This window comes from Neofelis nebulosa, chromosome 9, assembly GCF_028018385.1.
Source record: "Neofelis nebulosa isolate mNeoNeb1 chromosome 9, mNeoNeb1.pri, whole genome shotgun sequence".
NCBI lineage: Eukaryota > Metazoa > Chordata > Mammalia > Carnivora > Felidae > Neofelis > Neofelis nebulosa.
Genome location: NC_080790.1, coordinates 552,707 through 566,956, shown reverse-complemented (window position 1 = coordinate 566,956; position 14,250 = coordinate 552,707). Strand labels below are relative to the sequence as shown.

At 50.1% G+C, this 14,250-nt stretch overlaps 1 long non-coding RNA gene across 1 annotated transcript; it reads left to right on the top strand.

Moving 5' to 3' along the window:
- The first annotated feature begins 6,644 nt into the window (after positions 1–6,644).
- On the top strand, positions 6,645–14,039 carry LOC131484272 (uncharacterized). The gene is made up of 4 exons (XR_009248123.1): positions 6,645–7,094; positions 11,773–11,923; positions 12,679–12,745; positions 13,885–14,039. It is a non-coding gene; the product is annotated as an uncharacterized LOC131484272 (long non-coding RNA).
- The last annotated feature ends 211 nt before the right edge of the window (positions 14,040–14,250 follow it).

The following is a 14,250-nucleotide window of genomic DNA, read 5'->3' as shown; positions in this document are numbered from 1 at the left end:
TCCGAGCTGTCAGCACAGAGCCTGACACGGGGCTTGAACTCACAGACCGTGAGATCACGACCTGAGCGGAAGTCGGAGACTTAACCGACTGAGCCACCCAGGTGCCCCAGAACATGGCTTTAAGATGCCTTTGTACACACTCATCTACCGTCTGGGAACAGAGAGCCACTCTGGTAAGTCTTGGATGACCCCCTAGGCATACCTGCTCAGTTGCAAAAAATCAGTCTTCATCAGGAGGCGGATACAGACCGACCTGGTTCAACGCACAAGTGACAATTTTCGGACAAATGACCACAAATGAATACGACTTCAGATAGTGGGGTTTTTTTTTCTAAGTCACTTATGTAAAAGATCGTATCGACATGACAGAGTGAGCTGGATATTAAGAACGGCAGATGCACTTTAAGACTTAATTCTTCTCATGCCTCTGGCGCCGTGTAGACAGTTCCTGAGGCACCAGGCTGGACAGCTGGTGGCAGTGGAAAACCACATTGAATGTTTGGTCAGAGGCGGTGACCAGCCCCTTGCGAGGAGAGTCACTGCCCGGTGTCCTCCTTCCAGGTTCCCTCCTCCCACTTCTGTAACGTTCCCGCGTCTTTTTGTGGCTTGTGGTTCTTTGTTTCAGTGCAGAACGAGACCCCGTTGTCTGCACAGACCCGGGTCATCCATCACCACCTGCTGAAGGGCGTCCTGGTCGTTAACAAGTTTTGTCGATGATGGAAGAGGTGCTGTGAACGTCTGTGTGCAGGTTTCTGGGGGGACGTGGTTTTAAACTCTGGGAAAATACGAAGATTTACTAAATCATATTTTCCAAGCAGGAACCTTTATCTCTGCATCTTCACATTCCGTGCAAATTCTGTGTAGGAAGAACGCTGAGAAATTAGTCCCATCAAAAAGAAAGGCCTGCTGAAGGATTGCATTATCCTCGTGACAATTTACCATCGCTTTGCAATCCCCCGTCAGTTGTAACCCACTAAGTCCTAGAGGGTGATTTGGAAACGACCACACGGATCTGAGGTGTGACAGGAGCCATGGCGCTCAATCACCCTGATGGGGTCAGCACACCGGCAGGCAGGCGTACCTGAAGGATGACGTGGGAGACGGGGACACGGGAAGAGAACACAAATCACACTGGTGACCGCAGCAATTCTCTGGGAAGCTCACGCTGTTCCAGAATCCACCCCCCGAGCACTGCTTTCTTCCCCTCTCGAGAACATGCCCCTCCAATTATGCCTTGTTTCTGAAATCACCACTCACTCCCTTCCCGTGACCCACCCCCCACTGCCCGTGACACCAGACCACATTTTGCTTGATGATGACGCATTCTGAGGCACCTTTCCCCGTTAGCTTGTGCTCTCTGGGCGCCACTAACCCGGAACACTCGGGTCTCTGCTTTGCTTTCGAGCTCTAACTTTCTTCCCCTTCTTCCTTGCCCCGCATTGAACTTTGACACATTAAAAAGTTGTTCTCTTAAAGGTCAAGGACACAGGAAAGACACTGCTGGTGCCCCTGTCCCCAAGGCTCTGAGGGTAGCTGGCCCTCCAGGCACAACATGACACGGTGTGGCCTCCCGGGTGCCTGCAGGAGCTCCCCCTCCCTCCCGCTCTGTGCTCCACCACAGATCCCGTTCTAGAAAGGTGCTCGTGTGCTGGAGGATGAAGACAGGCACCCACCTGTTCGGACGCAGCCGACCCTGCACGATGGGGAAGGTGGCAGGCAAGTGGACACGAGGTGGCCAGGGCTCGTGGCTGAGTCCACGATGCTGGAGCCTCACAGCACCTCCGTTCGGCTGGTGGGATGAAAACATGGCCGTGTGGCCCACCCTCACTAGTGTACCGAACCGGCAGGGGTCCCAGTGCGAAGGGCCGAGAAAGGCGGGGTCAGTGCTGATGTCCTTGCCTCTCAGTCCAGTGGGTGGGCGATTTGGATGTTATGTTATCGGCACCTGCAGGACCACTGCCCGTCTGGGGATGCAGGGTCGCCTTGTGGCCCGAGAGCCCTGGCGTAAGAGCCGTTGTCTCTGTAGGGGACAACGTCGTCCCTGAGTGCAGGGGCCTCTGACCGGGCTCTGCAGCCTCACACCCACACTGCCCTGCACATCCCCTCCCAGATTCGTCACCATGGAGACAGGGGGCGTGTCTGACTCCCGTGACTCTGGAACATTCCCTGCTCGGCTCCCTTCTCAGTCTTCCGTCCTTGTAACATCACTACTGTTAATCAGAACTGAGTCCCATTGTGAGTGCGGCCGAACGTGGCAATCCGGGCACCACCAGAGGTGACCCACAGGGTCGGGAAGTTGTTCATCTGAAATCAGAGGGGCCGTGTGGCCAAACTTGTCCAGTCAAGTTCTTCAGTGGAGAGAATTTATACTGAAGGCATATAATCCATTTGGACACTTGGTTGCAAGTTAAAAAAAACAACAGCTCAAGTTGAATTAAGGAAAAAGGCAGTTTTTGCACATCTCTCATTGGAGGTTTGTCTCAGACTTAGTCAACCCTCAGGCAAAAATGGTATTCCCAGGACACGGTCTCTTTCCATGGTTTTAAAAGTCTGTTCTCTTCCGAGGCGACTTCGCGTTCAAGCCCGTCTGTGCTAAGATCATTTCCAACAGCTCCCCGTCCAATCCTTAATGCCAGCGAAGGACGCAGACACCCCGCTCACGCTCAGAGCCCGAGCCCGTACCTGGGCCACGTCAGAGGGTCACGTCACCACGGTCAAACTCTCCACGGTCCCGGTGTCTGCGCCCGAGTCTGGTCTCCCGAGCAGCCGGGATGCAGCTGGTTCTGTGACACCAGGTATGTGTGGTGGCGGCACCGGGGGATCGGGGTCTCAGCTCGGAGACGTTTCAGGAGGCTTGGGAGGTTTCGGACAGTGAACAGACCGACAAAACAAAGCCAGCAAACGCAGGTGTACCCACTGCATGCGATCGTTTTACAACGTGGCAGAAATTCCCTCCACTGATTGCAAACGGTGATAGTCTTCAAAATTCAGCCTCCTCTCATATTCCTTGTCTTCTAGGATGTTACGATTTCCTCCGGTACAAAGGGAAGGAATCCCAGAATTTGAATCAGAAACGGCAAAACTGCCATAAGTTTGCTTTCCTGCAGCAACAAATTAACTTTAAATGGTCTTATCTAATCAGGGCGCAGATTACTCATTTTTATCAAGTTTATTGGTTAAGTTTGGTCAAGTAACTCATTTGGTGACTTATTTTTAATTGTACTTATTTTAAAATAATTACAGTTCCTGGTTTGTATGAGAACAAAGCAGAATCAGCCACTCTACTCCCCATGTTTACCTTATACAATTATTTGGGTAAAGCCTTTTGCTATTTTCCAACAATAGGAGAATCACTAAATTAGAATAAGTTTATTTGATGGAACATCTTATTTGAGATCGTTGGTCACAGGAGAAAGTATTCAAGCTATAATGCTTTGTGGAAAGTATATAAAACAGAAGCCACAGTACTATGACCCTAAACACACACGCTTGTGCACACATCCACACATGTGCACGTGCACATAAGGACAAAGTTTAATTGTTGTTCTATCTAGATGGTGCTATTGAGGGTGATTGATGTCTTATATTTTCCAAATATTATGTAATACAATAAGCACGTATGACTTTTTATCAGAAAAAAAATAAACGTCGGGGCTCCTGGGTGGCGTCTGACTCTTGATGTGGGCTCCCGGGGCTGTGGGATGGAGCCCCACGTCAGGCTCTGCACTGACAGTACGGAGCCTGCTTAAGATTCTCTCTCTCTTTCTCTCTCTCTCTCTCTGTCCCTCTCCCACGGTCTCTGTCTCTAAAATGAAAGAATTAAAACATTTTTTAAAACAGAAAAAATATACGTGAAGAATATGTTTTGCTTTAAATGTCTTCCAATACACAGCCGTGTCCTGACGAACGGGGGCTCCGTCCCCCCCAGCCCGTGCCTCTCAGATGCCTGTTCCCTCATAACCCCGCCTCGCACCCCTCTGAAGCCGAATCTGCTCATCCCGCTCCCACGTGGGCCGCTCACACTGTGTCCTGCACCTGGGGACTCAGAGCCTCCTCCTCCCTTAAATGGGCCCTCGGCCACCCACCGTGTACATACTTGCCCCCGGCTTCTCCCGGAGTCACAGGGGCCGTGAGGTCCCTTCAGATTTGGGCCAGACCACTCGCCTTGTGTCACACACCGTTTTGTAGTTTCCGATGGGATCTTAATGCTCATTGGCGAGTCTGCAGGATCGCGCGTGACGAGCCAATGTTTGCTTGCAGGACGTGGACGGGTGAGGAAGGAAGGGCCCAGGGCCTCGGGGGTGGGATGATCACCCGAAAGCAGCAGGTGTCGGGTGTATCATCGGGTCACACGGCCACGTCGTGCTGAGGGTATTTGCTGACACTGGAGCTGGGAGTCGGTTAGTAATAAAACCAGCACATAATTAACTTAAATCTTGGAGTCAGGTGGGTTTTCCTATGTCTCTTAGTTTGGTGTTCTCCACCCTTAGTCGCTGACTTATCTAAAGGACCCAGGAAACCCCGGGGAGGCGGCACAGCCCTGAGGGAATGGAAAAGCCATCAGAAGTGTGTCATTGCCTATTCCCTCAGACACACACTAAGGGTTTCCACCGAACTGTGGACCAACGAACCATACCAGCACCATAATCCCCAAACTAGCTTATTTAAAACTGTGATTTTAAAATAAACCATATATGTAGGTCTCCAGCAGGTGCTACCTACAATGCAAACAAAATATCTCCGTTCTTTTTTTTAATGTGTATTTATTTTTGAGAGGGGGGAGGGGCAGAGAGAGAGGGAGACGCAGAATCCGAAGCAGGATCCAGACTCTGAGCTGTCAGCACAGAGCCCCAAATGGGGCTTGAATCCACAAGCTGGGAGATCATGACCCGAGTTGAGGTCAGACACTGAACCGACTGAGCCACTCAGGAGTCTCCAAAATATCTCAGTTCTCAATGTTAAAAACAGAAGATTTTAAAAGCACACATAAAATATTTATCTATTCTTTCAAACTGAATACTTTTTGAAGAGAAATAGGATAGAAGGAAAAAAGATCCTGTAACCTTTTCAAGAAAATTGCTTCCTTAAGACGCCCAGAAAAATGACTGGTCCATACTTTTAAAAACAAAATTATGAAAATTATCTCTATTTCTGAGACAGCCTAAAATTAAGAAGGCTTTGAAGCCCCTTCAAACAGTTTTTAAAAGTTCCTGTATGAGAAAGCCCTAATTATTATTTAAAATAAAACATTATTCAACATTCTCATAATCATGGAAGCTGCTTAAAAATTAAACCTAAATCAAGTTGAAGAAATATGGCTCCTTAGTGCATAAATCTTGACGCCAAAGCTGGTTGCAAGTGCCCAAAAGTACGTGCTGTGCACAATGCAGACGAAGCTGCTTTTCACCCCAAACCTCCTTTGACGGTGGTTGAGTGGAGTTGAGGTAAGGAAGGAGGATGGGCTGGTCTCAGCTTGGGTGTGAGGACGGCTGGGTTTCCGTCACCTCCTCCTTACGGCTTCCACCAAAAGTCATTCGTAAGGACCTGTGTGATTGCACGTGATGAAGTCAATGCGTCTAGTGACTTGCGTGGGGGACCTGCCGGAGGCCTCTCCACCCAGGAAGGTCCAGCCTCCTCTGGGGAAGGCGACTGAACAACACAGCAGGTCACACAAACTCTTAACGGCTCGTGGCAATGCTGAGAAGAAACCAGTGGGCCCTGATGGGAGCCAGCTGTCCCTCGGGACCGACTCTGGCTCAGTCTTCGGATTCTGTGTCTCCCTCTCTCTCTGCCCCTCCCCCCTCTCAAAAATAAATACACATTAAAAAAAAGAACGGAGATATTTTGTTTGCATTGTAGGTAGCACCTGCTGGAGACCTACATATATGGTTTATTTTAAAATCACAGTTTTAAATAAGCTAGTTTGGGGATTATGGTGCTGGAGAGGAGGAGAGAGAAAGAGTGGAAACAGTCGCAGGGACTGACGAGGGATCTGCCCCCCAAAACCACTGATGGGGAGGAAGGAGGGGGTTTCCATGCCACCAGGATTCTGTAAACAGTGGAGCGCAGAGTCCGACGTTCCAGAGCTCGGTGCCTGGCGGGGCTCCGGCCAGGAAGTAGGGCCAATCCCCAGGAGCAGGCAGGGGGGTCTCCGGGCTCCGTGTGCCACGTGGGGAGAAGCGGTTCCCCCGCTTGGAGGGCGTTTGGTAGAGGCCATGCGGCCTCCCCTCCGGCAAAGGTCCCAGCGGATCCTGGAGAGCAGCCCCGTTTGCTGGTCTGGGGACAAAGACGCCAGAGTGTGGTGCCACAGGCTGTGTTGTGGTTTGCCTTAATCTCTGAACCTCTGCCCTCGTGCGGTTACACGAACGTTTTCTGGGGGAACGTGGGACCACCGCTCAGCAACGTCCTCCCCAGAGAGTCGGCTGGAGTCCGCGCCAGGAGGCCTCTGAAGTGCGGGCTTTTGAAACACAGCGCATCTGAGATAAAACCAGGGAGGGAGGTGCGGCCCGGCGGGCAGCCGGCTGGGACACGGACAGGGTAGAGGCGGGGAGTGGACGGAGGCCTGAGACAAGCGAGGGGTGCTCGATCGCGGGTCTGTGAGCGCACAGAGCTCCCGGGGCGTGGGGGGGGGGTGGTGGGGGGGGTCGGCGATGAGGGGGCTGGGCGAAGCCACGCCCACTCTCCCACGCGCACCTGCACTCGCACTGATCCACCCCAGTCCGCTAAGCAGTGCCACCTAGTGGAGAACGGAGCCGTCACACCAAGCCCCGCCCAACAAATTGTTACTGCGTGAAGAAAACAACGGATTTTGGGGTTGCTAGTTTATTATCACAGAAATTAAGCAATGAGTTTCTGTGTTTGCCCTGACTGATAAGTCGTGAACGGAAATGATTTGCAATGACGCACCACTCCTGGAGGAAAACGGTTGAGGAGAGGATTGATTGTCAAATGAGCACAGAGCCCCTGCTTTGCCCATTGTTACCATCCAGTGTCTACACCTGGGGACTCCGGTTTTTACCTCAGACAGCAGAACTCACCTACATCTGACTTCTAAGATCTGGAGGGATCCAGAGAACAATCATTTTAGCTTTCAGGTGAGTTCATGCCGAGAAACATTCTTGACCTAAGAATGTAAAACTAAAATGCCTTTGGGCCAAAAGCTGAACCCCGCCTTGCCATGTGGAAACAGACCTCACGGGCTCCCAGTTCACAGTCTTTGAGAATCTGAGTAGACTGCAGGGAGGTCAAAGTTTCTCTACCTTGAGAATTACACCATCAGCACTTGCTAATCAAGGATGTGTTTGTGGAAATGATGAGCCTTCAGTAATATCCCACAATTTCCAAGAAGTAGTAATTAGTAAACAGTGTGCAAATAAGGGAGGAAATATCTGAGGACACAACTATACAATTTAAAAGCTTGGGATGGTCTCACCCCTAAGTGACAAATGAAAGTTAAAACCCATCATGTTACGGATGGCTTTTCTTTACTATTTCCCGGTGGCAACGGATGTGCCAAGAATTTATCCAAGAGTATGTGATCTCTGACCACTGCTGGCAAGAAAACGAAACTAAAAGAAATACATGCAACCATCAGATTGGAACCTATTGAGGGGAAGGAATGAACACAAAAGAAAAACTAAGGCCATGTTTCCAAAAATTCAAATATTAGAAGAAAATGTTCAGCCCACTGGCAATAATAGACATTAAAATTAAAAGCTGACAATTTTACAACAAATGGGCGAATATGGGACGTTCACACACATAATCTCACACACGCACACACACGTACAGGCCACCCCAAGGGTTGGCCCAGATGAGGGAAACGAGATCTTCTGGACGTGTTTACGTGGGAGCGGAGAGCAGCCCAGTGTGTTTTCCCTCAAGCACGTACACGTTCCGCCCCCAGGAAATGATCCTCAGTGGGGAGTTATTTACACACACATACGACGTTAGTGTCTATACATCCTGTTGTTAGCATCACAGCCACACTGCAGGGAGGTTGTACCAGTTGTTATGTGTATGTCATGCAGTTATTAAAACTTCTCCTTCCAAGCGTCTACCGGAAGTGATAAGTTAGAGGTTAAGAAATAGAGCTGGTGGCCTATTACATGGAGTGGAATCCCATTTCACCTAACTCGTCAAATATGTGTGTCTACACAAGCAAAATTGTGCATAGTGCTAGGCAAATTTTGAACACGACTACCACTGGCTAATTGATTACCTTCTATATTATAGCATTTCAGAATGAGAACGTATGCTTCTTTCTACATGAAATAAAATCTACACGATACATGCATGTGTATACAAGCATGTGGAAGAACATTTTTACTTCATAAGGTTTTTTTTGTTTTTTTGTTTTTTTGCTTGTAAGATAATCCAGAACATTATTGCTGGGGTTGGTAGACAGTAAGCTTTGGCTAAAAGGGGGCTGAGGTGGGGACACTTTGATGGCGGAGCTATTCCGTGTGGTGGGAGGGTGATGAGGGCATGATGGCGTGACATGAGTACTTGTCCCACTCACAGAGCAGCTCTCTCCTCCCCCAAGCCCCGTGCTTCCTTTCTTTCCTCCCCAGTTCTCCCGTGCTGGAGAACACTTCTGTTTTAAATTCTCTCTGTTAAAATAACTTGCCCGGCTCCTATCCAAGTAGACTTTCACTGGCAGGCGGTCCTTACGAAGTTCAAAACCAGGCAGAACTAAGCGGAGGTGACCAGACATCAGAACAGCTGCTTTCTCTGGATGGCAGAGGGCGGGCAGGTGGTCGGGGAGTCCAGGGGGAGCTGCCGAAGGTGCCCTCATCCTGGGGCAAATACTCTACTTCAAATAAAAGTTATTTCTAGCACGGGCACCGAGCCACGAGCGCACCAGGAGAACTCCAACTTCCAGTGCCCCTAAAATACCCGGTTAAGTCTCACAAAGGGGACAATTCAACCCAGCGCTAAGCTGCATGTGGACTGCTGTAATAACGCTGCAGCGTGGGTGCAAAAACACTCACGTCTCATTTTTGTTTGAAAGAGCTAAAATAAGAGAGATAAACCCCAGGAAGCTTTGATGTGTCATGTTTCTCAGTTGGTATTATTGTTTAATTTCCAAAGTGGGCAGTTAGGTGATATCTGTTTGTTCTGCTGTGGGCAAAGAACACGCTTTAAATCGTTTCTATCTTTACAAAATTGTTAATGTCGATTCCAGAGCCTACAACACTATGTCCACTTCTGTGCACGTTCCGTGTCCAATGGACAAGGGGTTAGGTTCTGCTACGGACGGTGGTGTTCCTGTGGCGTCAGGGGGCTGACCGGTTGGTGGTGTTCTCAGGACTCATGGGTCCTTGCTGATTTCCAGTTAGACACTGGGGTCTTGAAGTCTCCATGAATAACTGTAAATGTGTTTATTTCTCCTCTCTGTTCTACTAGGTTTTGTTTAAATAAGGAAATTCTTTTACCAGGTGCATAAACATTTGGGTTTTTTATGTCTTCTTGGTGAAATTAAACTTTTTAAAATCATTATGTGACATCCTCCTTTATGCAGGAACTGATACCACCTGATTTCAGGATGTAATAGAAAGCCGTAGCAATCACAACCATGTGACATTGGTCAAAGAACAGACAGCTAGATCAGTAGAGTGAATGGAGATCCCGTAAGTATAGTCGCTGATCGTTGACAATGAAGAAAAGACCATTCTTTGTAAAATGCAAAATGTAAAGCTTCTGGAAGATAATATCAGGGAACACCCAGGTGGCCTTGGGGATGGTGTCGACCTTTAGATCCAACACCAAAGACGGGATCCGTGAAAGGAAGGACCGATAAGCTGGACTGCATTAAAATAAAAAATTTCTTCTCTCAGAAAGACAATGTGAGAGAGAGAGAGAGAGAGAGAGAGAGAGAGGACGAGCCACAGACTGGGAGAAGATATTTGCAAAAGACACATCTGAGAAAGGACTGTTATTCAAAACTCAAAATATACAAAGAACCTGGGGTGACTGGGTGTCTCAGTCTGTTAAGCATCTGAGTCTTCATTTTGGCTCAGGTCATGATCTTAAGGTTTGTGAGGCTGAGCCCCATGTTGGGCTCTGAGCTGGCAGCACGGAGACTGAGGGGGAATCTCTCCCTCTGTCGCCCCTCCCCAACTCATGATCTCGCTCGCTCTCTGTCTCTCTCAATAAAGAAATAAACTTATATACACATATGTAAAGAACTCTTAAAGCTCAATACTAAGGAAACAAAGAGCCCAATTAAAAAATGGGCCAAACCCTAACAGACACCTCCCCAGAGAGGTTATACAGAGGGAAGTCAGCAGGTGAAATGGTGCACCATATACCACCAGGGACACACAAATCGAAACAACTGTGAGACAGCACTGGGCACCGACTGGAATGGCCAAATCGGAACTCTGACAGCATGCAACGCCGGCCAGGATGCAGAGCAGCAGGAAGTCAGGGTCACTGCCGGCAGGAATGCACAGTGGAGGCCACTGCGGGGGCCACTGCGGGGGTCACTGTGGAGGTCACTGTGGGGGCCACTGTGGGGGCCACTGTGGAGGCCACTGTGGAGGCCACTGCGGGGGCCACTGCGGAGGCCACTGTGGGGGCCACTGCGGGGGCCACTGCGGGGGCCACTGCGGGGGCCACTGTGGAGGCCACTGCGGGGGCCACTGTGGAGGTCACTGTGGGGGACACTGCAGGGGCCACTGTGGAGGTCACTGTGGGGGCCACTGTGGGGGCCACTGTGGAGGCCACTGTGGATGTCACTGTGGGGGACACTGTGGGGGCCACTGCAGGGGCCATTGTGGAGGCCACTGTGGAGGTCGCTGTGGGGGCCACCGCGGGGGCCACTGCGGGGGCCATTGTGGAGGCCACTGTGGGGGTCTCTTACGAAGCGAAGCACACTCTTAACAAGTAGTCCTTGGTATTCACAAAAGGAATTGAAACACGTCCACACAACCCGCCCCCCCCCCCCAAGTTTGTAGTGGTGTTGTTCCCAAATGCCCAAACACGGATGCCCTTCGGTGGGTGAATAAATGAATAAGCTGTGGTCGACGCGGACAGTGGAGGGTTACTCTGCGCTACAAGGAGATGAGCCATCAAGCCGTGAAAAGACGCGGACGAACCTTCCATGCAGATGATTAAGTGAAGGAAGCGGGTCTGAAAGTCTACACACTGTGTGAGTCCAACCACAGGACGTTTGGAAAAGACAGAACTACGGGGATGGTACTGAGACTGGTGGTTGCCTGGCGTCGGGGGAGGGATGATGGTCGGAGCACAGGACTCTTAGGGCAGTGAAACTGCTCTGTCAGGTACCATGTGGGAGATTCGTGTCCTTATACGTTTGTCCCAAACCATAGAACGTGTGCCCCCAAGACTGACCCCGATGTGAACCGGGGCCTTGGATGCTCGTCTGTGGGCTCATCGGGTGTAACAAAGGCACCGTCTGGGGAGGGGAGGGTGTCTGTGGTGGGGGAGGGTTGTGTGGGAGGAGGCGGGAGGTGTAGGGGGGAGGGTGTGCGTCATAGGAGGGGGACTGGGGGGCTGGGATATGTGGGAAATTTCTCTCCATCCCCCTCAAGTTTGCTGTGAACCTAAACCCTTAAAAAGTCTTAATAAAAAGTACTCTATTCTGTACATAGAATAACAAGCCAGTTCCAGTCACTTGTGAAGAGAAATCACCATTATGTGCACAGAGCACTAGTTTGGGGTCTACGTTTAAATGTTACTCATGAAAGAGGCAAATTGAGAGGCATATTTGTAGTTTCTGGCATGAACACTTGTCCTTTCCAGCAGGTTACAGGCCTCACGGCTAACACATCGGCTGCACAAGCCGAGGAACCTGGGGATCCCCCCTGGACGGCGCCGAAGTCCCGCCTGCAGGGGTTGCTGGACTAATGATCTGTCACTTTCTGTAAACACTCATCTGAGACCCACGAACCCACAGGTATTGCATGAAAATTACATTAAGGAAGCAACTCATTTAATGGTGTTGACAGAGTATCTAAAAATATCAAGGGTCATTGGGAGAAACGTCTCATCACCACAGTGTCTGGCCTCCACTGACAGAATGTATTTCCTATTAAATCCTTGTCAAATTACATGAGACCAGAAAATTAACAGGATGGGCACACAGGCTGCGAGCTGCACACGTGGGCCTGTCCGCCGACCTCCGGCAGGCGGGGCGGTCCTCGGGGGGCAGGGCTTGGTTCCAGGTTTCAGATTCCCATCTGAGACCCTCTTCCACTCAGGGAGGGCGCAGGTGGGCTGCGGGGCCACTGGGAGCCTCGAGCTGGATCCCGAAGGACTGGATCCCGAGTGAACGAACGTGCAAGTTCTCTCACTCGGTGGAAAACCCACTCGTGCTCGGGCCACCCAAACAATCGCCAACGGAAAGTAAACCACGGTCCGCAGCCTCAAAATCCGGGTGCTCTGATTCAGGGCGAGCGTAGGTTCTGGTGAGGCAGGTGAGGGGGGCCGGTCACACCTGGCTGGGCCCCGAGAGCCATCCTGCCTCACTGGTCCCTGTGGCAGGGGCTAAAAATCCCCCAGGAGGTGGACACCTGTGTTTGCCAAATGTTTTCTCCTTCCCCTGGTCCCTGCTTCTGGGACTCGGATCACATCATGGCTCACTGGCACTGCCTTCTTTCAATTCATTTTAATTTTTTCAGTAGTTTCTTCTCTGTGTTTTCCTTCGTCTAGGTTCATTCGCTGAACCTTAAAGTTTCTGGACCCTTTCTTCTGCGATGTCCAATCCATTAACTCACACGTCAGATATTTTAGTTTCCATCTCTAGAAATTCGATTTGGTTTAAAAAATACAGTCTAGTTCTCTTCGTGACATGCTCCTACTTTCTTTTGCCTTAGTAAACAAAGTCTCGTAACTGGTTTTCAACCCACCTACTAATTCTAAATTTTTTTTTTTTAACGTTTATTTATTTTTGAGACAGAGAGAGACAGAGCATGAACGGGGGAGGGGCAGAGAGAGGGAGACATAGAATCTGAAACAGGCTCCAGGCTCTGAGCCATCAGCCCAGAGCCCGACGCGGGGCTCGAACTCACGGACTGCGAGATCGTGACCTGAGCTGAAGTCGGACGCTTAACCGACTGAGCCACCCAGGCGCCCCTCAACCCACCTACTAATTCTATAATAGGTGATGTTCCCCCATCTGTTTCTATTCGTTGGTTTTGTTGTCACATACACTGGATTCTTCCACCTCTTTGCACGCCTGGCGATTGTTACTGATGCCAGAACTGTAAACGTTACCCTTGCCGGGTCCTGAATAGTCTTGACTCCTGAAACGTTCCGCAACTTTGTTCGGAGAGGCGGAGTTACTTGGCTGCCTTCTGTTCTTCTGATGCTTCTAGAGAAAGATCAGAGAAGCTCGTGCCGTGTTCTGGAAGCAATGCTTTCTGACCATTTCTCCCAAATTCCTGTGAGCTACAAGGGTTCCCCCCCACCCGCCCCTGGCCTTAGAAAACACTCCCTCCCCAGGGGACCCACACTTCTCTTTAAAGCTTACACTTCACAGCAGCGAGGCCTTGGAAGTGGAGGGTTTGGGTACAATCCGTGTCTGTCGTAAGAGGGAAAAGTGCAGATGGCTGAACCGAAGAGCTCAGAGAGCAGGCAGGATGCGGACGTCAGGGGTTCGGAGGAAATTCGTCCCGGGCCCCCCACCTGAACTCGAGGCAGAGACAGATTACAGCCTCTCGCACGGGAAAAGTCCAGTAAAGAATTCACGAAAGATTTGAAGCTGAAGTGAGGTCATCTGAATATACACCCAGTGAGTGCCATTGGCTTAGGATGCGGCAAATTCTGAGCAAGACCTCCCGGGAACAAAGTGAACAGGAAGGTAAGGCCACAAAACTTGTATGAACTGAAATATGTTGTTACATTTCTTATGCTTAGTGGGTTTGCTTGGAACTCAGCAGCAACATAAGGAAATATTTATGAAGCACAACGTTCCAGGAGAGGGAAGAAGCGTGCGGGGGACAGACAGACACACGGTTCAGAGCAGCATAATTCACACTGTTCCGGGTGTTGCTGGAAAAGCACAGCATCCCACAGGCGTCATAAAAATAAAATATTTCTCAAAGAGTACTCACAAGAAGTATGTGTTTTTAAATTACCAAAATGTGTGTCCTTTTGGTAATTTAATATGTTTATTTATTTATATTGAGAGAGAGGGAGAGCATGTGTGGGTAGGAGAGGGGCAGAGAGAGACAGACAGAATCCCAAGCAGGCTCCATGCTGTGAGTGCAGAGCCCAACATGG